A 23747-nucleotide genomic window follows, 5' to 3' on the forward strand; every position below is an offset into this window, starting at 1 on the left:
AATATAAATGCTACCCTGAGGACAAAATTTCATGCTGCGTCATATTTGATTAAACAATAACACTGCAGCGTACCTCAGCTTTTGCCAACAACATGTGCTTATTTTTTGACAATCACATGCAGCATTCATTTATTTCCAGGATGATTACTGGTGTAATGTGCTTAGCAACTTAGCAATTGTAAAGCAAGGTGAGATTGGATCTTAACTACCTTTTCCTAATTTTCAATTATGAACTGATTGGTATTTACATACATTTTTGCCATCTCTGTATTTACTTTCCATTCAATTTTGCAAACTATGATTGTAAACATCCTGCCTGGAGTCAAATGCTTGCCACCTGCTATGCTAATATTTGGTCAATCCTTGGTATCGCCAGTAGGTGGCAAAGGGCTCTCGGCTAGGGTAAGGGCTTAGAAGTACATTAAATTGACAAGGATTACATACAGGCTATGGTCACAGAATATCTTACTAGTGACAGCAGACAGAAAGACAAATTGTCTAGGCCAGGAGGTAGCTAAGAGTAGATAAAGAATTGGGCAAATTAATGACAGACTTAAGCCAGGCACACACAAGCCGAATGTCGGGAGACAACAGCCAGTTTAAAAAAAAAAGGCTGACATTCGACCCATGTGTATGCTGTGCATGCTGGAAAACCAGCATCCTACCAGTGCCACCTGTCATTGCCCATCGGTGCCACCTGTCATTGCCCATCGGTGCCACCTGTCAGTGCCCATCAGTGCCCATCTGTGCCCATCAGTGCCCACCTATCAGTGCCCATCAGTGCCACACATCAGTGCCACCCATAAGTACCCATCAGTGCCACCCATATGTACCAATCAATGCCACCTACGAGTGCCCATCAGTGCCGCCTATGAGTGCCCATCAGTGCCGTCTATGAGTGCCCATCAGTGCCACCTATGAGTGCCCATCAGTGCCACATACCAGTGCCACCTATCAGTGCCCATCAGTGCCACCTATCAGTGCTGCCTATCAGTGCCCATCATCAGTGCCCATCAGTGCCACCTCATCAGTGCCACCTCATTGGTGCCACCTCATCGGTGCCCATCAGTGCCGCCGTATCAGTGCCCGTCAGTGCAGCCATATCAGTGCCCATCATTGAAGGAGAAAACGTACTTATTTACAAAAAATTTTAACAGAAACAAAGAAAAACTTGTTTTTTTTTCGAAAATTTTTGGTCTTTTTTTATTTGTTGCGCAAAAAATAAAAACCGCAGAGATGATCAAATACCACCAAAAGAAAGCTCTATTTGTGGGAACAAAATGATAAAAAATTTGTTTGGGTACAGTGATGAATGACCGCGCAATTGTCATTCAAATTGCAACAGCGCTGAAAGCTGAAAATTGGCCTGGGCGGGAAGGTGTCTAAGTGCCTGGTATTGAAGTGGTTAAAGAGATTGGAGATTTGCCGCAGTATTGGAGGAAAATTAGCAGTGAAAGGGTCTGAGAGATTGAGTGTGAGAGTAATTCCTAAATAAGGGAGGCGCGAGGTGGACCAGGAGAAAGGGAGGGATGTTTGTGCTTGTTGTAAGATATGAGAAGGTTACGGAAATATTTAAGGCAGTAGATTTTGAAATTGAATTGATCGAGGTTGTTTATAAGGTTAGGAGCAGAGATATGGGGGATGACATGAAAATTAAGATATCGTCAGCAAATAGGCATAGTTTGTGCTTGTGACCAGCTAAATTTAGACATTTGATAGAGGGGTCGGTACGGATTCCTTGGGCAAGAGGCTCGATAAGTAGGCCAAATAAAAGTGGGGAAAGTGGACAGCCCTGACTTTTTCCTCTACAGATGTCAAACATGTTTGATTTATATCCTGGATATTTAATATAGGCTTTGGGGTTTTTGTATAATGACGAAACCCATTTAAGAAAATGAGGACCAAGTCCCCATCTTTGTAGGGTAAAATCTAGGTATGACCATGATACTGTATCAAATGCTTTTATGATATCTAGAGATAGAAGACACATGGGTATGCGTTGTGTTTTGGCTGCTTGAATCAATAGAGTAGTCCTGCGTATGTTATCTATAGCTTGGCGTAATGGAATAAAGCCTACCTGATCTTTCCTTATTAAAGAACCTCTGATATTATTTAAGCGGGTCGCTAGAACTTTCGCTAGTATCTTTATGTTGAGATTAAGTAAAGCTATAGGCCTGTAATTAGTACAAGATGTTTCATCTGACTGAGGTTTGGGAAACATTGTAATTATAGCTGTTAATGTCTCAGAGTGAAAGGATTGATTATTGAGAAGGGAATTAAAAGCATTTGTTAACATTGGAGCAAGGATATGAGTAAATTTGTTATAATAGAGGGTGGAGAAGCCGTCAGGACCTGGACGTTTGTAAGGTTTAAGAGATTTAATTGTTAATTCAACTTCTGTAGATATAATGGGGCTTTCAAGGCTATCACGTTGTGTTAAGGGAACAGTCAGGAGTTTAAATTGTGAGAAAAATGATTCTGAAGAGGTTTGATCAAAAGATCCTTCTTTTTTATATAGGGAAGTGAGAAGTTTGTCAAAGGTATGAAGGATCTTTATTGGGTTACTAGCGTATGTATCATCTGGTAATTTTAGTCAAATTGGTTTAGAAGGGCGATTTAATTTAAGTGCTCGGGCAAGAAGAGTACCAGGTTTATTTGCATTGAGATAGAATTTATGTTTAGTTTTATGCAAGGATTTGTCAGCAGATTCTGATAAAAAAAGGTTGAGATTTAGACATGCCTAATCAAGCTGTTTTTTAGTTATAGGGGTAGGATTGAACATTTTCATGGCAAGTATTAAATTCCATTTCTAATTTTTGTTGCATTTGTCATTTTATTTTTTTAATAAATGATGCCTGGCATAAACAGACCCCTCGGAGAACTGGTTTATGTGCTTCCCATAATGTTAATAGAGCTATATTAGGAGTCTTATTGTGAGCTAGATAGTCTTTTATGGCTATTTCTAGATCAGAGGAGTGTGATGGGTGGGATAGGATTGAATCATTAATATACCACATGGAATCTTGTGCTTTAGGTATTAGAGAGGTAAAAGTTGAGACAGTAAATTAGTTTCAATGTCATCCATTTTATTTTCTAAGTCAGCAGTATGCTGACCTAAGTCACGGATTTCTTTAAAGAGGCTTTCAGTAATATGGTTGGAGGTCTGCCTTAAGTCTTTCTGAAGCATTTTTTCTATTTGTCTAATTATATTTGGGTGTAAGATATCGGCCTGTTTTCTCTGGGAGGTGGCGCTGTGTTCACAGTCAGTATCATAATTCTCCTGAGGTAGATGCAGCTGCTTGTCAGTATGAGATGTGATTGTGTGAGGAGAGTGAGACAGTGCCATTTTACAGGAGCCTCTGGGCACTATGTCTTTGGGATCTTAGGCTTATTTTTGCCACGGGTGGCTCCCAAAACCATTTTGAAATGTTCCCAGGTCACTGGGGAGGCTTAGGGTAATGATTTTATAGTATTTACCCTGCCGTTCATGTGTCCGTTAGAGCCATGGAGTCCCGAGAAAAGCAGAGCTTCAGCGGGACATGTCCGTCGCCTTCAGCTCCGTGCATGCACCCTCCATATGTTCATTTTTTTAATTACAACTTACAGTCACATTTTATGCCTAGTTTAATATACTATATATACATTCTTTATACGTCTTAACTTTTAAATACTTAACCTCTTACATTTTGTATAAATTTTACTTACAATTACCATAACTCTTCCCCTCCATTATAATCACATATATTTTAATTGTATATATTTTCCACCCTTTGGATTTGCATTCAAAAAATTTTTGTCATATGCACTGTGCAACTTTTCCTGAGGAAGTGGCCAAGCAAGAAAAAAAGAAGGAAAATGAAAGAAAATGAAAAGAAAAAATGTAAGGGGAACAGACCCCAAAGCAGTGAACATCTGAGGGCTAGAGATGAAAGCCAAGGTGTGAGCAGCTTTATTTTTAATGGCAACAAACATCAGACATGTTTTTTTTCCCTGTCCATAGTCTTTATCATCTTATATCTGATTTTATCTTCAACATCACAATAGATCATTCCTTCTTGGGACAAAAGTAGCAATACAGAGAATATGTTTTGGTTTTTATAGATTTTACTAAAAGGAGAAAAGAATCTCTAAAACAAAACTAAGTAATTTCCACATAAAAGCAAAACAAAATTCTTATATTAAACCATAATCAGATCTTTAGTAAAACACCATCTCCTCTTTGTTATGGCTAGCTCTGTGACACATTATTTTATGGTGAAGTACAGTGGCACATTAAGCTGACAGGATGTTAACAACTACATTTTTGGATGTGCTGTAGGGTGAGAGTTCTTTTCATCCTGCATGGATTCCTATGGTGACCAGATGGTCCATGCATATTGAATTAACAGTTGCTTTTATTAAGAATGTCCAGTTTCTTTCCAGCCAGTTACTATCCACTCCAGTACTAACTATACAGAAAAGGGCATGATGAAGATGGGTATTTTTACTGTAATGTAGTGTATTTGCAACCAGGTGGCAAATAATAATTTAGAGAAACATTTGGTGATATGAAATTGGTTTTAATCAAAATAACTCCGAACATAGCTTATCCTGCCCATCCTTCTTGCATAATGTATTAACATGGAACTAAAATCTAAATGAAACACATTTCAGGCAGGCAGGTTCTTTACTAGACATGTGCATTCGTTATCGTCCTAATGCATTTTCTTCCGAATTTCGTGGATTTTCGTTTTCTTTTTAGCTGCTGGAATGGGTGGAGGAAGTAAAATGATGATGATGAATGTTATTGGCCGATTGTAACCAAAGAGGAGGAGCAGTAAGATAGCAATATCGTTCGACATGAAGATTTGACGAAGCAGCTAAAAACATACGATTGCCGCGGGCAGACATTTACGGTCAAATGTTCCGCTCATAGGCTATAGAAGAATCCTAATGTTGTTTGACTAGTAATATTAATCAATAATAAGAATTATTACTAGTCATACAACATTAGAATTCTACTATAGCTTGATGGCGGAGCATTCAACTGGAAATGTTTGATCGCGGCTTCGTAGCTGCTTCGTCAAATCTTCTTAGAACATCCGACAGACACCATAAGCCTTCAATTGACAGATTCGACCTTAATTTATTCAGATTTTGCATATTACACTGAGTTTTACAACACACTTATATTAAAGCATGACGAAACAGTGAAATAATAAAGGAATAGTCATACAATTAATGCTAATATTCCAGCACTGCTTTTCATGGTATAAATTGATTCCAGAAAACAAATTGGTGGGAAAACAAATTCTGCACATCCAACTATAATTTAAGTCTCTGCACAATTCTAAATGAAAGGTGGCCTGTGTGTATAACTGGTCAAACAGGTTTTTAACCCTGAAACTGAAAACCACTGTATTACATGTCCTTGCCTCTATAGCACTTCAATTCATCCATAGTAGCAGATTCATTACAGAATGCAAGTTTTTAGGGAATGCAGGCGTGCTTTAGGCATTTTCAGACCATTGACTGAACAGAACTGTAACAGGACAGCACAACCATAACAATCAGGGCTGCTCCGAACATGTCATCATGAGTGAGGTTAGTTCGAATTATTAATGTATTTATGTATTTTGTGCATGCTTTAACCAAAAGAGCCAACTTGTCCTGTAGTTGTGATGTTAGGAGATTGCTCCAAAATGTGAACTGTAAAATGTGTTTTTATTTATTTTTTAATGCAGAAACCATTTGCATCACTAAATTGAAGATACAAGTTTTTTTTAGCTATAGTACTTTTTTATTTTTATTTATAGTATGCTTAGTGACCACAGAGAAAAATTAACATTGTTGTCCAAGTAACAACAACCATGACATTTTAAAGCAATCTTTAAGGGCACTTTACTACTTTTGTATCTGTTTCCATGTCTACACTGTCTTCACAAATCGAAAATGAATTGCATTATACTGGATTTTAACATCCAGTGTATGATACCTCCACAGCTCATACCTCCTAACAAGTCTAGCATATACATAAACAGCAACACTATTGTGTAGCTGGTCAGGGCTGAAGCAATGCAAATTTTATAAATCTTTGAGCATCACTAGTAATTCAGGACATGATTTCATCATCTAGAATTGTGGCTACACAAGCATGGTAAATATCAATCAGCATTCATAGGGCTGGGACATCGTTATATATTTTTTTAAGCTATTTGAATAGTAGTTTCTCATCATCTTTCTGTGTGTTAGTATCATAGCATATACATATGAATCAAGATATCTACCTCCTAGAGAACCTTTTTAATAAAAGATGAAAAACAGCAACAACAATGTACAAAGTGCAGTTACCCATATCAAACAAAACCTGGTAACGGGTGAAAATATAGCCCCCTGAGTAGCACACTAAAGTGAAGGTAGCAATGATTACATAAGTTTTTATTCCTACGTATACTTTGAAATCACTATGTCTGAGTCTAAAGGTGGGGTGTTCTGCATGCATGCCTAACTTGCAAACATCACATGTATATTAAAGGTTGATTTAATAGATTGCAGCCGTTTAACCACCTGGCATCCGCGCTATAGCCGAATGACGGCTACAGCGCGGACCTACATTCCCGGGAGGACGTCATATGACGTCCTCCCCTGTGCACGCTCCCTGCGCGCGCCCTGCAGGGCGCGCGCCGGGCGCGTTGTGATCACCGAGTCACTGAGACTCGGCTGATCACCGATCTGTGTAAGGGGCCGGTCCCGGCCCCTTACCATGTGATCAGCTGTCAGCCAATGACAGCTGATCACATGATGTAAACAAAAGATCGGTAATCGTTTTTTTTTTTTACTCACGCTGACAGCGCGAGTAGAAAAAAAAGCCGATCACCGGATCGGATGTGAGGGACATCGGTCCCCAAGTGGAAGAGGCACATCTGCCTCATCAGTACCCAATAAAAGTGCCACCTAATAGTGCCCACAGTGCCACCTAATAGTGCCCACAGTGCCACCTAACAGTGCCCACAGTGCCACCTAACAGTGCCCACAAGTGCCACCTATCAGTGCCCACAAGTGCCACCTATCAATGCCCACCTGTAGTGCCAATCAGTGCCACCTGCCAGTGCTGCCCATCACTGCCACCCATCAGTGCCCATCACTGCCACCCATCAGTGCCCATCACTGCCGCCTATCAGTGCCCATCACTGCCGCCTCATCAGCGTACATCAATGAAGGAGAAAAATTACCCGTTTAAAATTTTTTAAAACAAAATATAAAAAAATAAAATTTTTTTTAAAAAAAAAATCAGTTTTTAAAATTTTTTTAATAAAAAGTAAAAACCGCAGAGGTGATCAAATACCACCAAAAGAAAGCTCTATTTGTGGTGAAAAAATGATAAAAATTTCATTTGGGTACAGTGTTGTATGACCGCGCAATTGTCATTCAAAGTGCGTCAGCGCCGAAAGCTGAAAATTGGTCTGGATAGGAGGAGGGTTTAAGTGCCCGGTAAGCAAGTGGTTAATAAATAAGTATCTCACAGCACTTTTGATATTTTATAATGGCATCATCCTCACTCGTAATATGCTTGTAAAAGCTAGCTTTCTCCTGTAAACTCTAAATTGTAGTCTGTTCGGTAGCTATGCACTAAGCCTTTAAAGAAAACCTCTTTGCATGGCCAAAAATGTGAACAGTGTGTTGTAAGGTAATAATTGCTTGCTAATGACATTAAACACCTCTTGTATAACAAAGTACACCATGCACTAAGGCTGGGTTCACACTGGTCCGACAAACGCTCCGACATTGGGAGCTCATGTCGCATGACGTGTGAAATTTAATGTTTCCCTATGGGAGCCGTCCTAACTGGTCCGACACAAGTCGTTCCGACTTTAGAAATGCTCCCTGTACCCTGTCCCTGATGACCACGCCCCCTAAAACGTCACAGTCCCAGCATGCCCAGGGACTGTGACGGCATAAGGGGGCGGGGTCACCGCCTATATAAGTCAGAGCAGAGCGCACAGAGAGCATTCTAGCCCCAGAGAGCGTCGTGTCAACATCAGGAGAAGAGGGCAGAAGGCAGAAGGCAGAAGGCAGAAGATTGAAGACCGGGCTCCTCCGCTTTAGCAAAAGAGCGGCAAAAGAGCAGAAGAGAGCGGAGGAGCCCGGCAGAAGATCCGGAGAGCGTGGAGAAGAACCGGAGAGACCCCCGAAGTCGGAAGAAGACCCCCGGAGCTGTCTAATAAAATGCTTTAAAAATCTGTGTAGTGTTTTTTTTTTAAATTGACACTTTTTTCCTAGGTGAATGGGTAGGGGTACGCTGTACCCCATACTCATTCACATAGGGTGGGGGGCCGGGATCTGGGGGCTCCCTTATTAAAGGGGGCTCCCGGATTCCGATAAGCCCCCCGCCCGCAGACCCCGACAACCAACGGCCAGGGTTGTCGGGAAGAGGCCCTTGTCCTCATCGACATGGGGACAAGGTGCTTTGGGGTGGGGGGCCGCAGCGCGCCCCCCTCCCCCAAGGCACCACCCCCCATGTTGAGGGCATGCGGCCTGGTACGGTTCAGGAGGGGGGGGGGCGCTCGCTCGTCCCCACCCCCATTCCTGTCCGGCCGGGCTGCGTGCTCGGATAAGGGTCTGGTATGGATTGGGGGCGACCCCCCACGCCGTTTTTTCGGCGTAGGGGGTTCCCCTCAAGGTCCATACCAGACCCAAGGGCCTGGTATGCCTCTGGAGGGGGAACCCATGCCGGTTTTTTATTTAAAATTTGGCGCGGAGTTCCCCCCTAAAGATTCATACCAAACACAGTGCCGGCATTGGCGGGGATCCAAGTCGGATCCCCGTTCATTGAAAGTCGGACACATGCCGGCTTCATGTCGCAGGGCAAAGTCGGATCCAAAGTAGGACGGCTGTCGTGTCGCACCAGTGTGAACCAGTCTTAACACCTATATCCTAAACAGCTGTGGGTGTTAGTGTTTTGCACATACTATGGGCCCAATATCACACAAAATTATTCAATTAATTGTTCTCCAAACCATTTTGTAGACTAACAGGAAAATTGTATTGTAAATTAATAAAAACAAACATTTACAATCCCCAATATGTGACTGCCACAGTTTCACAAATTTATAAATTACCAATTTATAACTAGGAACGTGCTGATTTTATTTCACAAACAGAGGAATTAAAAACACTTAAAATGTTACTTCGCAGCTGCATAATTGCATTTTATACATCCCACAAACATAACTTTTTTTAATGTAAAAAGAGGTTCAGAAGTTTTAAAATGCATTGCAATAGCAACATATTTATATTCACCAAACTTAGCAATGTAACAAAGACACATTGTAGGGAATTTACAAAAACTGGAGCAGATAATATCTGGAGCAGCTGTGCATAGTAACCAATCAGCTTCTAGTTTCAACTTGTTCAGTTAAGCTTTGCTAAATGGAAACTAGAAGCTGATTGATTGCCATGTACAGCTGCTCCAGATTCTGGCTGCTCAAGCTTTACCAAATTCCACTCATTGTGGCACATTTTTTTATTTGGAATCTTGAATCCTCCAGGAACTGAAGTGATTTTACCCTCCTTTCTAGATTGTAAGCTCTAACGAGCAGGGCCCACTGATTCCTCCTGTATTGATTTGTATTGTAACTGTACTGTCTGCCCTCATGTTGTAAAGTGCTGCACAAACTGTTGGCACTATATAAATCCTGTATAATAATAATAATAGTAATAGTCACTGTTCTTATATCAGAACTAAATTTGCAATTGGCTCAGTGTCCAGTGAGAATGCTTTTTCTGATTGGACACTGATAATTTTTTTAAGCCAATTGAATATTTAGTTCTGACATAACAACAGTGACTAAAATGCCTTTCAATTCCTGGAGGGTTCTGTATTCCAAGGACAACACTGTGTATTGTTATATTAAAATGATTGGTGGATATAAAAATGTTGCTATTGCATTGAATTTTTACATTGTGGTACTTCTGCACCTCTTTATACATTATTAAAGTTATTTTATTGGGATCTATAAAACACAAATGTGGAGATGGGAAGGAACATTTTAAGCATTTTGAATTTCTCTTTTTGTGGAATAAAGTGTCCATGTAAATCCAACATGTTTCTATTCATATTTTGATAAATATATTTATTAAGTAGTAATCACATATTGAGGGTTGTAGATTTTTGGTTTTGTTAATGCTCTGTTGGTAACTGATGACTCCAGTTCACAAAATTAGATTTTTTGTGATTTGCAGGGGGTGCTGAGTCATTTAACTTATAAATTAACAAAATTCTACAAGGCAAATTACAAAACATATGTAATGTTTCCCAATGCCATCCTGCCAGATAAGCAGATAAAGTGTATTTAGGATTCATGTTATTATTGCATAGTTAAAAAATCATGCTTTAGGTTTGTTGCCCTACTTTTTGATTTGCTCAGTTTGTACCTTGTAGCTTTAATTTTACTGACCTTTCAAAAGCAGTTTGAAACATGCCATACATATAATTATCCTGAAGATATCTGCTTCTCTTTGTTATCAGAACAAAATTAGCAGCACATAATTATTGAGACAGGGTAAAAGAGGATAAACTATTTGCCTTTTTTGAAGCCAAAGTATACCGTGACCTATTTTATCCTGGATATTGCCCCCCAAACATAGATTGCACAAGTGTTTTCATTCAATACTGGACAAATAACTCTTAAATCTCTAGTGAACTTTCAGTTTAAAACAGCTGAATACATTACAGGTGCATTAAAAGATGGGTAACGTTTAGAAAGCAGCCACAGATTAGTAATGCCCTGCCAACATGCTGCAGGGAAAGACCCTTGCATTCGTGGAAGCGGTGGTCTTTTTCTAGAGTCCAACATGCCCCCTGCTGACTCAGACCTCTAGCTTTGCAATTAGCAGGAACCATTAGCTTTGCTGAATGTACAGCTATTAGTTGAGGAACCGCAAAATGTAGCAAAGGATGAGTAGGTCTTCGACACACCTAGTGTTTCACTACCATCATGGGCCAGGGAGCAACAAAGTGCACCATTTGAAGATATGGACAACTGAAAAGTTATGCAAAAATGCTACTCTTTTACAGGCTGAGGACAATTGGAGCATAAACACAGCATTTGCACGCCCTTCATGTTATGTGTTCGCACATCACTTAGACCCCACACCAAAAATTGTTATTCTGCTCACGTGTACAGTTTAACAATTCTATTAAATACTAAAACATTAAATCATAGCCATAGCAAACAGGAACTATTAAAACAACCATAACCCAGAAAATCATTTAACATTTGTTCATAATATCCAAAAAGGATTCCCTCCACAAAATACGTGCAGTAAATAGATTAACCAATAGAAATAATGAGCTTCTCAGCCTTTTGGCTGAGATCAAGTGTAGTATCTGTTGTTATCAGTGTCCAGTAGGGGTGCTATGCTGTCAATCTGGCCTGACTGGGGGCTGGAATGGCTGGCTATATAGTGTCCCTGCTGGTATGTTGGGAGCTCTAAAGGCCAGTACCGGCTGGAACAGAAACTGGGGTGCCCACAGGCAGTTGGGGCACAGGAGTAATTCCCCCTGGAAAACTGGATGGGCCCAGTTCCTCCTGGTTTGAATAGATATACCTTGTGATGGGAAGGCAGAGAGTCTGTGGTGTCTGTGTACCCTGGGAGTGGTCGTCCTAGGGGTGCTCTTAGTAACACTTGGGTGTGGGACCCCACGATGTGAAAAGGCACATAGTCACAGCACTAAAGACTTTTTCTGCACTGCGTCCTTATGGGCTAGGCCTTTTGGATAAGTCCAGGACAATTTTTGCTTCCAGGCCTCAGGGCATAGCCAGTGCACTTTGCACGGGCATTTATTTATTTATTTTTCTCCTGATGTTTGTCACCTTTCACTTTTGTGTGTGTTTTTCTCCCTGGATGGAGGGTGTGAGTCCTTTGGGCTTGCCCTGAAGTCTAAGGGGAGGATGTGTGGCCCTAAGGTTCCTTCCTCCCCCAAACCTGGGGGTATCTCTTCGGGATGGCCCCTCGACCTAGTACTCGGTGGTCAGCTTTGGTTGGCCACACGGAGAAGGGTCTGCCTGGCCTCCTGGCTAGGTGGAACAAGTCATGCACTTTGTCCCTGTCAGGAGCCTTGTGCCAGGATCAGGGAAAGGTCTTACCCCTTCAGAGGGTGGACAAAAGCACACCCTTACATGCACTTTTTAGTGTGTGTTCATATGCACATTTTTTGTACACTTAACAGTTTTTGTTTTTCGTTCTCTGCACCATTCAGCGGATAAAAAAAATGAGCCAAATGTAAGAAATAGCATGTAGAGCAAACATTTTTCATTCACTGTTACTTGAAACATACCCAATACATAGGTATGTATAAAAATAGCCCTAGCACATGTATGCCAGATACAGCTCCTGAGAAGTAGTGTTTCACCACGATGCAAATGGAGCTGCTGGTTGATTCCTCTTCTTTATTTAAGCTTTAAAAATGGACATAAATGGGTAACAACAAACCGTCCCAAGTTCTTGCCACCCTCCTCCCCTTTTCCAATTGTCAAACTTTTCTTACACACTATTTTGGATTAGCAGTGAAAAAATTTGTTTGGGTCATCATTTATTTTTCTATCTTAAAACACAACCTCCTCAAAATGATGTAATAATATATAGTGTAATAAGGGCAGCTAGAAAAATGAGGTAAGTCCAATGTACTCGCAACCTAGGCAGAGGGTGCAGGTGAGGATCACAGGCGACCAGAGGTAATCAGACCAATGAAAGCAAACAGTATAGAAAAGGCTGGACACTGGAAAGGACATCAATGCTGTACCATCAGGTGAGCAGTCAAAGGAAATTTTCAAGTAGGACCCTTATTATTAGTTCAGCCTTTTCTCCAGCTTCTCCAGTTTCCTTACCTGAGTCTGTTACCCACATTAGCACACTAGGTCTTCTGGGCTCCGTGTTTATCTTTCTGATTTTTTTTTGAGTCTGTGCACATTTAATGGTGTGTTCTTCTAGCAGATATACTTGGTCCACTCCCTTTGCCATGTTGGATTATTATTTCAGAAACATCTTAGTCTTCTCCTGCTACGACTGTATTTAACCAACCTATAGATGAATTTCATATGCAGAGTATTCTTCCCAACCTGGTTAATGCAATACACTCTGCCCTGGACAAATGGGATCAACCTGATGGTCAAGATTCCTTTTGATGCTTCTTTAGATGCTAGGGCCTTTACTATACCCTTTATCTAGTAAACATCCTAAGGTCCCATTCGCACTTCATGTAGCGGGAACTAGTGTTCCCGTTTGCGAATTTGTTTAAGTGATTTTAAGTGATTCCACAAGTCACGCATAGGGCAGTCCATTTAACTCAGTGGGTGGCCCTGTGTGCATTTGTTACCCAAACAAAGCCCCTGCTCCATTTTGGGTGACAAACTTCATAAGGTTTTTAAAGATGCATTTGTAGCAATTGCAGCGCGATTCTGTCGCATGACAATCGCAGCAAAATCGCAATGCTTTTAGGGTACCATTTAGAATGAATGGCACCACAACGCACTTTGAGCATTTTGCATCGATTGCCATGCGATTTAGAATTGAAGGCATGCGCCTGCGATTACAAATTACTACGTGTGAATGGGGCCTAAAGGATAACTGGAAGTTTTCTATTCATTCATTAACTTTGCCTGATCATATGAAGAAGATAGAAACAGACTTTGTGGACGCATAAGGGGTTAATTTACTGAAAACAAAAAAGACTGTTAACTTTGCAAGTGCAGATGCACTCTGTAAGATAATAATCCACAGAGCTTAATGAATGAGTTAAAGCTCTGCTGGCATCCAATCATGTGCAAGCAAAAATACTGTTTTATAAATTTCCTTGCATGTGATTGGGTATTCGTCCCAAAGTGAAGATTCGCAAAGTGAAGATTCCCACTGCTCTCAGCCAAGCCTGTGAGACAGAGGAGAGGGAAGAAGAGCTGCTGCAGACATGCACAGAGCTAGATTGAGATCAAGCTCAGGTAAGTATTAAGGGAGGGCTGGGGGGGTGTGCTACTACTGAAATGTTTTTATCTTAATGCAGAGAATGCATTAAGGTATAACGCCTTGTATCTTTATAACCACTTTAAATGCATTTACATTAGTGTCTTAAGTGACAATTATATCTGTTCTTATGTGTAGAATTCTTTGGCTACATGCTTAGAATGATTAAGATACATTCTAAGGAAATATTATGAACCTGTCTTATGAAGGCAAGCATTTTTTGGTCAGTCACTTGAAAAGAGAATGTCCAAGCCTCTAGCTTTGATCTAGCCTCGCTAGCCATAAAACTCTTAACCATTTACTCTTACTTGAATAAAAAGCGATTCCATTTGGTTGTTGAAATTTGCTTTTAAATTTTATTGGGTATCATAGTATCGTAGTAGGTAAGGTTGAACAAAGACAAAAGTCCATCCAGTTCAACCTGTGTAGGTGTCAGTGTCTTTAATTTTTTTTAAATATCCCTGTATGGGAAATAAAATAGTTGATTTCTTGTCAGTTTGCACTTCTAAAATAGTTGATTTCTTGTCAGTTTGCACTTCTAGGCTTTTCCCTGAGGCTCACATTGTTTTCTTTATGGGTTTTCTAGCTCAGAATGGTTCCAGTTTCCCATTGTTCTACAAAAATTAGACATTGAAATTGGAGGCAGGGTTGTACAGTGAGCTCGTTTAACCCTGTTTATTTTGCCAGCGTCCAGGCCTCCGAAATGCAGTAGTATAACCCAGTTGTATTTGGATTTCTACTTTTCCTGTGACCCTCAATAGACTCCAAGAATGGTAAGTACAAAAATCCTACTTTGTCTGTGCACAGGATTTCCCTCACTTCCGGTGTGGTGAAACCCTAATCAATATGACAAACAGTTTGGTTGCACATACTCTTTTTAGTGAAGTTAAAACAGTAAAAACACTGCACTTTAGAGTGAACTTTCCAGCCATTTTAAACCTTGAAAGTTCCTGTCTAAGAGCAGGCACTATAATGTGATGGCAGGTAAATGGGGCTTAGCTACAGAGATGGGACTTAAGAAGGCAAATACAAATGAAGTAAAACTAGGTTCAGTAAGATGGACAAAAAAAAGGCTAACTAAATTAGCAGGTACCGCAGGTGTCTGCTCTTTGCCATGAATTCGTAAAGATTAACATGGACAACTTGGCAACTACTGTATAACCTTGTAAGATTTTCTATCCTTTTTTTTATATAAACTCCTTTGAGAACTATATATTTGCCTTACCTTTTTTCAAGTATTGTGTCTTCAAGGAGAATTTTATAGCAAAAGAACTACTCCTAGAAGATGTTTTCTTGCAGCTTTAATTTTTCCCACCTCCATCATTGTCTGTACAGTGGGTTGGGAGCTTTACTAAATATGGTGCACTCAGAATATGGTGCAGCTGTGTATGGTAGCCAATCGGCTTCTAATTTCAGCTTGTCCAATTAAGCTTTGACAATAAAACCCGAAAGCTGATTGGTTTCTAAGCAGAACTGCACCCAATTTTGCACTCTCCAGTTTTAGTATATAACCTCCACAGTGTAGTCCACACTAGCACAAGTCAATGCTCAGCAGAAACTTTGCATACTAGAGGGATTACATACAGAATACATCACATACAGATAAAGACTATTGCTTTCTCCCACAAATATATGTCTGTTTTCTATTTATCTGTTATTACAAAAATCTTGCTTCTCCAACCACTGCAAGTATAAATTAAGGAAATCATTCATGTACTAAAATATGTCAATTACTGCACATTAAATTCTCATTAAGAATATAAAAATGAGCAGTTTTCTAAAACTTGGACATTTTCTCGTTTTATTCTTCATTGCGCTGATCTTGGAAATGACTACCAATTTGCAACTTGATAAATGATGCCTGTTAGAAAAATATAACAGTAACAGTGAAATACACTACTGCTTTCAAATGTCCTGAGCAAATCAAGTTTTTGATAAATTACTGAAGTATATTTGATGGAGCATCTTTTATACTCCACCCTAATTAGATTAATTTTAATTGCATTCTAGTTTATTCAAATGTAATTCAGATTTTTTGGAGCATCTCAAGGGTATGTTCACCTTGAACATCATTAAGTGTTATCAATTAGAAAACATTACGATTTATAGGTTTCTAATTAAAACAAATGTATTCTCATAACTTTTTCTTCTTTATTCTCATGATTATTTTCTGTTAAGGACTGTAAGATCCTCAAGATGAGTTCCCATTGTCTTGTACAATGGTTAGAGAGCCCTATTACTTTTTCCAGAGAGCTTTTGTAGTGAGAAAGTAGTTGTTCATTTCTCCTGCTGGGGTGTCACAAGAAAACATGTCAGAAATTGTGGCTGTAAGTGAAAATATACTGTAACACTGGGCTTTTTTTAGCCAGAGATATCCAAATCTCATACTTGTGAAAATCAATGTGAAAATAATGATTGTGCTTTAAAAGGTATGTAGCAAAAAAAAAGTGCAAATGTTGTCCATAAGCAACCAATTATGGCTATTCTTTCAGTTAAGCATGGACTACCATTGGTTGTATACTGTATGTAGAAGCTGAAAATTTTCTCTGGGTTTCTTTTTTACATTTTTTTGAATAAAAGGAACCCATTGTGGATTTTAATGTGCCCACCTAAAGTCAGTGAATGTCTCTCAGTACACACTCTCAGTCTTTTTGTGCTATAGAATCGCGGGAGCCCTGTGATGATTTGTTTTAACAATGCATGTGGTGTGCAGTCCTGAAGGAAGAGATTACTAAAAAAATTAATGGGAACACCACACTAGTAGTCCGTAAAAGATTTTATACTACAATGAAAGGCAACCAATTAGGGCTATTCTTTCAGTTAAGCATGGGCTACCATTGGTTGTATACTGTATGTAGAAGCTGCAATTTTTCTCTGGGTTTCTTTATTTGAATTTCTTTTAATAAAAAGGAACCTATTGTGGATTTGAATGTGCCCACATAAAGTCAGTGAATGTCTCTTAGTACACACTCTCAGTCTTTTTGTGCTATAGAATCGCGGGAACCCTGTGATGATTTGTTTTAACGATGCATGTGGTGTGCAGTCCTGAAGGAAGAGATTACTAAAAAAATTGAATGGGAACACCACACTAGTAGTCTATAAAAGATTTTATTCTGCAATGAAAGGCAATACATTTTGGGGGCTCAGCACTCCCCTTCATCAGGTGATTCAAATTAAGACAATAGGAAGAGAGAAAAAAACATTAAAAATTTCCTTAAATGTGTTTAAAAAACTTGGTACATTTATCCAACATTTAAACAACAAGTAAGGTCTGTCTTTTAACAGCAACAATCATCCTGATCAGATCCACTATCTGGACATCATCTTGGTTGGCAATGGAGATGGAACCAAAATTATTTCAATCAATAGGTAGTAATAGCTACTTAGATTTCACCAGCTGCCACCACAAACTTCGGTTAAGAAACATTCCATCTGGGCAATTTAAAGAACTAAGAAGGAATTGTACCACACAAAAAGTACAAACCGATGCCTTCAAAGATTGGTTTCTTGCAAAAAATACCCCAAAAGTTCATTTTACAGTTAACAGAAGCCAATTGCCTCAAGTTTACTCAAAGAGAACCAACTGAGAGACAAAACAAGTAATTGGCATTCATCACTCTGTACAGCAAGAAGTGGAACATTGGGACATCTGCAACACACTAGACAAACACTCACATATATTGCTGGTGGATCCATTATTAAAGAAGAAACGTCCCTCCTAGACCCAGCACCAGTATGTTACAATTGTCTCTGCTCTAAGACAATCTCCAATAAAACTCACATATTAGTGTCAAAAAGCAATGGAATGTCCTGGCTCATCAAATCCCGAGTGCATTGCTCCTCTGATTATGTCATCTATGTGATCACTTGCCCTCAGGAAGAGTTTTAGCAAACACAGCTACAATATCAAAATTGAACACCAAGGCCACAGTCTGCCCCACCATTTTGCAAGCATGCACAATAGAGACTTTGATTTATGTACAGAGACCATCATTAAGCAAGTACATGCCAAGGAAAAACTTTTTGGATCTTCCAACATAACACTCAAAAACCCAATCATTTTAATGAAAGCATAGAACTTATTTGTTGAATTTCAGGACAAGTTCCTCACCTCACCATACCATTATTTCATATTTTATGCACTTTCCAACTGACGTGCGAGGCCCATCAGTATCTTTTATGGACTGTACAACTAGTGTGGTGCTCACATCTCTTCAATTTTTTAGTACACACTCAGTCATGCACATAATGCATACAGTGTGTACTCAGTAGTGTGTACTTACAAACTCAAAGCTTCCTTTGCTGCTGAATTCTAGTCTTCTTAGGTGGGACAAGCAAACTATAACTGTAGTCAAGGGCTATTGCTCTTCATATAGATAGTATTCAACGTGTAATGCCTATTCCAAAAATATTTTCAATGCAATATCATCTACCGTCCTTAATTTATTTTTAATTTTTTTATTTTTTTCAAGTAAAAGCTTGTTTGCTTACCTGCATATACGACAGTGAGTCCGAAATCTAATTTCTTCTGGTCTTTAGTGTGGGAGGGTCCTTTTTGTAGCACCAACATTGTTTTCTATATTACATAGACCCTTTTTATTGTCTGATATAGGCATCTATCATAGGGGTCCTCATGTGTCCCCACAGAGCACTTTACCTTTATACAGGAAGTGTCATGAGTATGTACTTATAGTGTCATTAGTAAATCTGGAAATGTTCACTGTAAGAATTACAAATTCCCATCTCTACATAATCAATATTTTTTTCTTTAATTAATTGCCACTAATGCTTTATATAAAGATACTATAATGTAGATTTCTTTTTCAGGTTTTTCTGTCATTGGTAGCAGTTACCCAAATTATTATCAAAATGTTTATGGTCAACAAATAAAAAAAAAAAAGAAATATTATTGTTCCCAATTTCATTATAAAGTGTCAAGGTGTTTAAGTGGCACAGTCCATTCAAAGCATAGCTGCAGTACATGAAAAGTTTCAAAATTAATATTGTCCTTATCTCATAGAAAAAAAAATCAAACAAAAACCAACTTTAAAAAGTTAATCTTTCTGAGGAGAAATATTGTTTCCCGCAATGTTGCCTGCATCTTTATAGCTCTGAGTACATCCTGTTGTGCTATGAAACCTGAAAGAAGCACTGACGTTTCAGCGTAAAACAATGCAGGTCTCCAATCTCCAAACCACGCCCTGTAGTGGTCAACAGGAACAGTTGTTCATAACAAAGATTGATATAAACTTATAACTAGGCTATGGTATTAGAAACATGACTCACCTAGAGAAAATGGGAACTATCATATTGTTGTTTTATAGGCTACAGGGGCAAGTTTAAATTCATAATGCTTATTAAAAGGAACAGCTATATTTTAAAAATATTCAAAAAAAGCTGTTATCCAGGCAGATATAAAACATAAATAAATGCAGGTTTGTATTTTTTTTAATTATATCTATTTTTAAATGGACATGGTATAAATATTTGAATTTGATCTGATTTCAGTCTCTTGTAATCTCCTGTACAGTAGCAAGCAGGTAAATTCACATGTTCGGACAAGGCACCAGCTAATAGGAGATGAGAGAAGATAGATGACCTCACCAGTAGGGATGGGCCGAATGACCCCCTGTTCAGTTCACACCAGAACTTTCGAACATCTGGAAAGTTCGAAACCGAATAATGAACCCCATTGAAGTCTATGGAACCTGACTGTGAAAAATGCCCATTTTGAAGGCTTATATGCAAGTAATTGGGCATACAATGATTATGGGGGTCTGGGTACTGCCCTGGGGGACATGTATCAATGAAAAAAAAAGTTTGTAAACAACATAATTTTCAAATGAGCAGTGATTCATTGATGCTTAAAAATGAAAAATTCCTTTCAACATAGTGCCTGGGGGGTCCCCTTAGTCCACCTGTAAAGTGTAACATCTGTACTGTGTATAGAAGCTGCTGCAGCAAAAATTGCATTTAAAAAGCCCAAAAAAATAAATTTTCCCTCCAAGCTTTCTTTATTTTGTAAGCAATGGCTTGGGAAGCAAGTCTGTATGATGAGGCAACAATGTAGTGCATGGGGAACAAGATTAGAGTTTTTTTGGATAAATTCTGGTATCTCTACCACAGACTTTGGATTTCTACTTCTGTAATGGGTGTGGAAATATTGTTCTTTGGGTGTCGGTGGCACCTTCACACAGTAACCCTATAGAGGTACTCTTGATGAAAGCAAGAATTGGCCTTGCTGTCAAAAATTGCAATGATATGCACTTGTCAGACAGGTGCAGAAAAATTGGTCTTTGGGTATTAATTGTGCCCATGAAACCTACACCAAAAACATTCTTCCAGATAAAATCAACACCCACAACACTAGGCAGCCTAGAAGTCCTGCAGGGATTCCACATCACAAAAACACTTAATCGGCGACATAAGCATCATAGCTGCTGGTAATCCAGAACTGATTCATTTTGATAAAAGTCAGATGGTCCATGGAGTCTGTGGACATACGCGTTCTATGATCAGTAACAAAACCTCCAGCAGCACTGAATACCTGTTCGGAAAGCACGCTGGATGCAGGGCAGCCCAGAAGCTTAATAGCATACTGGGCAAGTTCTTGCCAGTGGTCTATTCTCATGACCCAGTAAGCCAGTGGATTGTCAACTGGAAAGCTCTCCATCTCTGTTTTCGCCCCTAGAAAGTGGAAACTGACAGCCCTGGGCGGCGAGGGTAAAAAAAAATCAGAAATGCATCACTTCTCCACCACTCCTCTCTTGTCCAACAGAAGCCTCAAAACTTTGTTTTCCACAACATTGTAACCTACCAGAGTAGGGGAAAGCGTTCGATAAACTTCTCTTTAAGGTGTCCTCAAGAGATTTCATCTTCTGCACTCTCTGTGGGGAGGGGATGAGTTCTGAGACTTTCCTCTTATAACGGTGGTTAGGAGGGTTGCCAACAGTGATCCTTTTCCTTTATGCCACATATTCTTGGGTCCTTTCTCAAGCTTTGAAGCATGAAGGAGCCCATGCACAGCAAATTTGCGGAGGCATGAGAAGCAGACTCCTCGGGGTCACTGAGGATTATAGTATCTGAAACTGCCTCCTCCCAGCCAGGTACTACTCCCAAGGGTTCTGCGGATGGAAAACCATCTCTTATGCCGCGTACACACGGTCGGACTTTTCAGCTACAAAAGTCCGACAGCCTGTCCGACAGACTTTCGACGGACTTTCGACGGACTTGCGGCGGACTTGCGGCGGACTTTCTAACGAACAGACTTGCCTACACACGATCACACAAAAGTCCGTCGAATTCTTACGTGATGACGTACACCGGACTAAAATAAGGAAGTTGATAGCCAGTAGCCAATAGCTGCCCTAGCGTGGGTTTTTGTCCGTCAGACTAGCATACAGACGAGCGGATTTTTCGACCGGACTCGAGTCCGTCGGAAAGATTTGAAGCATGTTTCAAATCTAAAGTCCGTCGGATTTGAGGCTGAAAAAGTCAGTTGAAAGTCCGGAGAAGCCCACACACGATCGGATTACCAGCCAGCTTTAGTCCGTCAGCGTCCGTTGGACTTTTGTAGACGAAAAGTCCGACCGTGTGTACGCGGCATTACTGTTTGATGTATGTCTTCCTCTGCTTCAATGCCTCCGAAATGGTCAGAATCCTCCTCATCCTCCTCTCTCTCTTCTTGTATTTTCTGTGGCATAGGAACAATGGTGTCTGCATAAAGTAGGCCTTGAGAGGAAAGGAAGTCCTCCTCTTCATCCTGTTGCTCTGCTTTGAGTGCCCTGTCCATAATGCCACAGAGAGTCTGCTCCAGCAGGAACACAACAGGGATTGTGTCACTGATGCATTCATTGTCACAGCTCACCATCCTTGTGGCCTCCTCAAATGGTGACAGTACAGTGCATGCATCCTTTATGAGTAGCCATTAGCATGAGTAAAAAAAGTTGAGCAGGCCTGAGCCCGTAGTTGTGCCATACTCACACAGGTACTTGTTGAAGGCCCTCTGCTGCATGTGCAGCCGCTGCAGCATTGCCAAAGTCGATTTCCACCTGGTGAGCATGTCACAAATCAGGTGGTTTATGGGCAGGTGGAATTCCCGCTCAATTTCAGCCAACCGAGCACTAGCTGTGTATGACCACCTAAAATGGCTACACACTCTTCTGGCCTGCTTTAGTAGATCTTTCAACCCTGGATACCTATTTAGGAAAAGCTGCACCACCAAACTGAGGACGTGCCAGGCATTGCACACGTGTCAACTTCCCCAGTCTAAGGGCGGACAGGAGATTTATCACACACCACCATTCCTGGCTCCAGCTGGCATGGCGTGAACCACCACTGGGCCTGTCCCTGCAGAGCTGCAAGAATGTCTGCTTCGGTGTGGTTCTTTTCCCCTAGACACACCAACTGCAGCACTGCATGGCACCTTTTAGCCTGACTCATTGAATAGCCCTTTGAACGCTTAGGGGATACTTGAGGTTCATGGTACAATTTAGCATAGGAGGGCATGGAGGAGGAGGAGGAGGGGGTAGAGCTGACAAATCTGTCATTATCACCAGCTGTATTGAGATGTGGGGGCACAACAAGCTGCAGCACTGAGCCCTCTCCTGCATCCTTCCGAGTTGCAAGCAGAGTTACCCAGTGTGCTGGACCACGTGTCAGCAGTAACGTGGACTTTGCGGCTGACTGCCTTGCCCAATAATGGCACAATATTGCCTTCCACCTGATGGTAGAGAGATGGAATGGCCTTACGTGAAAAGAAATAGCAACTGGAAACCTGCCATTGTGGTACAGCACTTTCTTCAAATTCAAAGAAGGGGGCAGAATCCACCAGGCAGAAAGGCAGAAGTTGTAGAGTCAGCAGCTTTGACAAGCTTGCATTTAGACACTGGGCAAGTGGGTGGCAGGGACTGTATTTTTTTTTTCCATTGCAGCAGATGGGGCAGAGAAATTTGCCAGCTATAGTTTACAGCTGATGGTGTGCTGCTGGCAGATGTGCTGCAATGACCTGGGACACCCTGCACTATACCATCATCCCTGTAAATGGAGGCTGCTGAGAGGTCATGAGGTATAGCCGTGAGTAAGGAGGAGGGACAGATTTATGCCACTTTTGTGTGGCTTTTAGGTGCTCTTGGGGGTTAAATGCCTTGTCGAGGTTAAATGCCTTGTCAAGCATGTGGTACCTAAATGGTTGGTGTTTTTGCCACGCTTGATGCACTTGAGACAAAGTTTGCAAATAGCAACAGTGTGATCAGCTGCACATGTACTAACAAAGGCACAGACAGCTGAGCTGTGGGAAGTGGGCTCGGGAGATAACGGCTCCACAATGTGATGGAATAGGGTGGCTGCTCTCTACTCTTCCATGATGGCTGCCTCGTTGGGGTTGTGCCTCACTCTCACTTTCCTCCTCTGCTCTATCCAGCACCCAAGTCGAGTCAGTGACCTCATCATCATCATCATCTCCTCCATCCTCATTACCACTGGAGACAACTTGGCAATACACTGTGGCTGGGGGAACATGACTGCCAATTTGTGTACCAGTGTTCTCCCCTCTCTATAGGCTCATGTTCCTGCCTTCCTCAACCTCAGAGTCAGAACCAACATCTGATACGAGTAATGGCTGTGCATCGACAAGGAGCAAATGGCTGACGCTGTGTTCAAATAACTCCGCTGACTTCTCCATGCCTGATGCTGGGGCTAAGGCAGGAAAAGCTGTGGACAAGGAGGCAGGTTTTGCCACTCTGGCAGCT

The 23747-nt window shown here is 40.7% G+C and overlaps 1 protein-coding gene and 1 pseudogene across 5 annotated transcripts in view; both read left to right on the forward strand.

Annotated features, from left to right (window-relative positions):
* Positions 1-23747, forward strand: part of SASH1 (SAM and SH3 domain containing 1) — a 1387091-nt gene that overhangs the window by 923459 nt on the left and 439885 nt on the right. The window lies entirely within an intron of this gene.
* LOC141141985 (U2 spliceosomal RNA) lies at positions 11330-11490 on the forward strand (annotated as a pseudogene).

This window comes from Aquarana catesbeiana, linkage group LG04, assembly GCF_042186555.1.
Source record: "Aquarana catesbeiana isolate 2022-GZ linkage group LG04, ASM4218655v1, whole genome shotgun sequence".
NCBI classification, from domain to species: domain Eukaryota; kingdom Metazoa; phylum Chordata; class Amphibia; order Anura; family Ranidae; genus Aquarana; species Aquarana catesbeiana.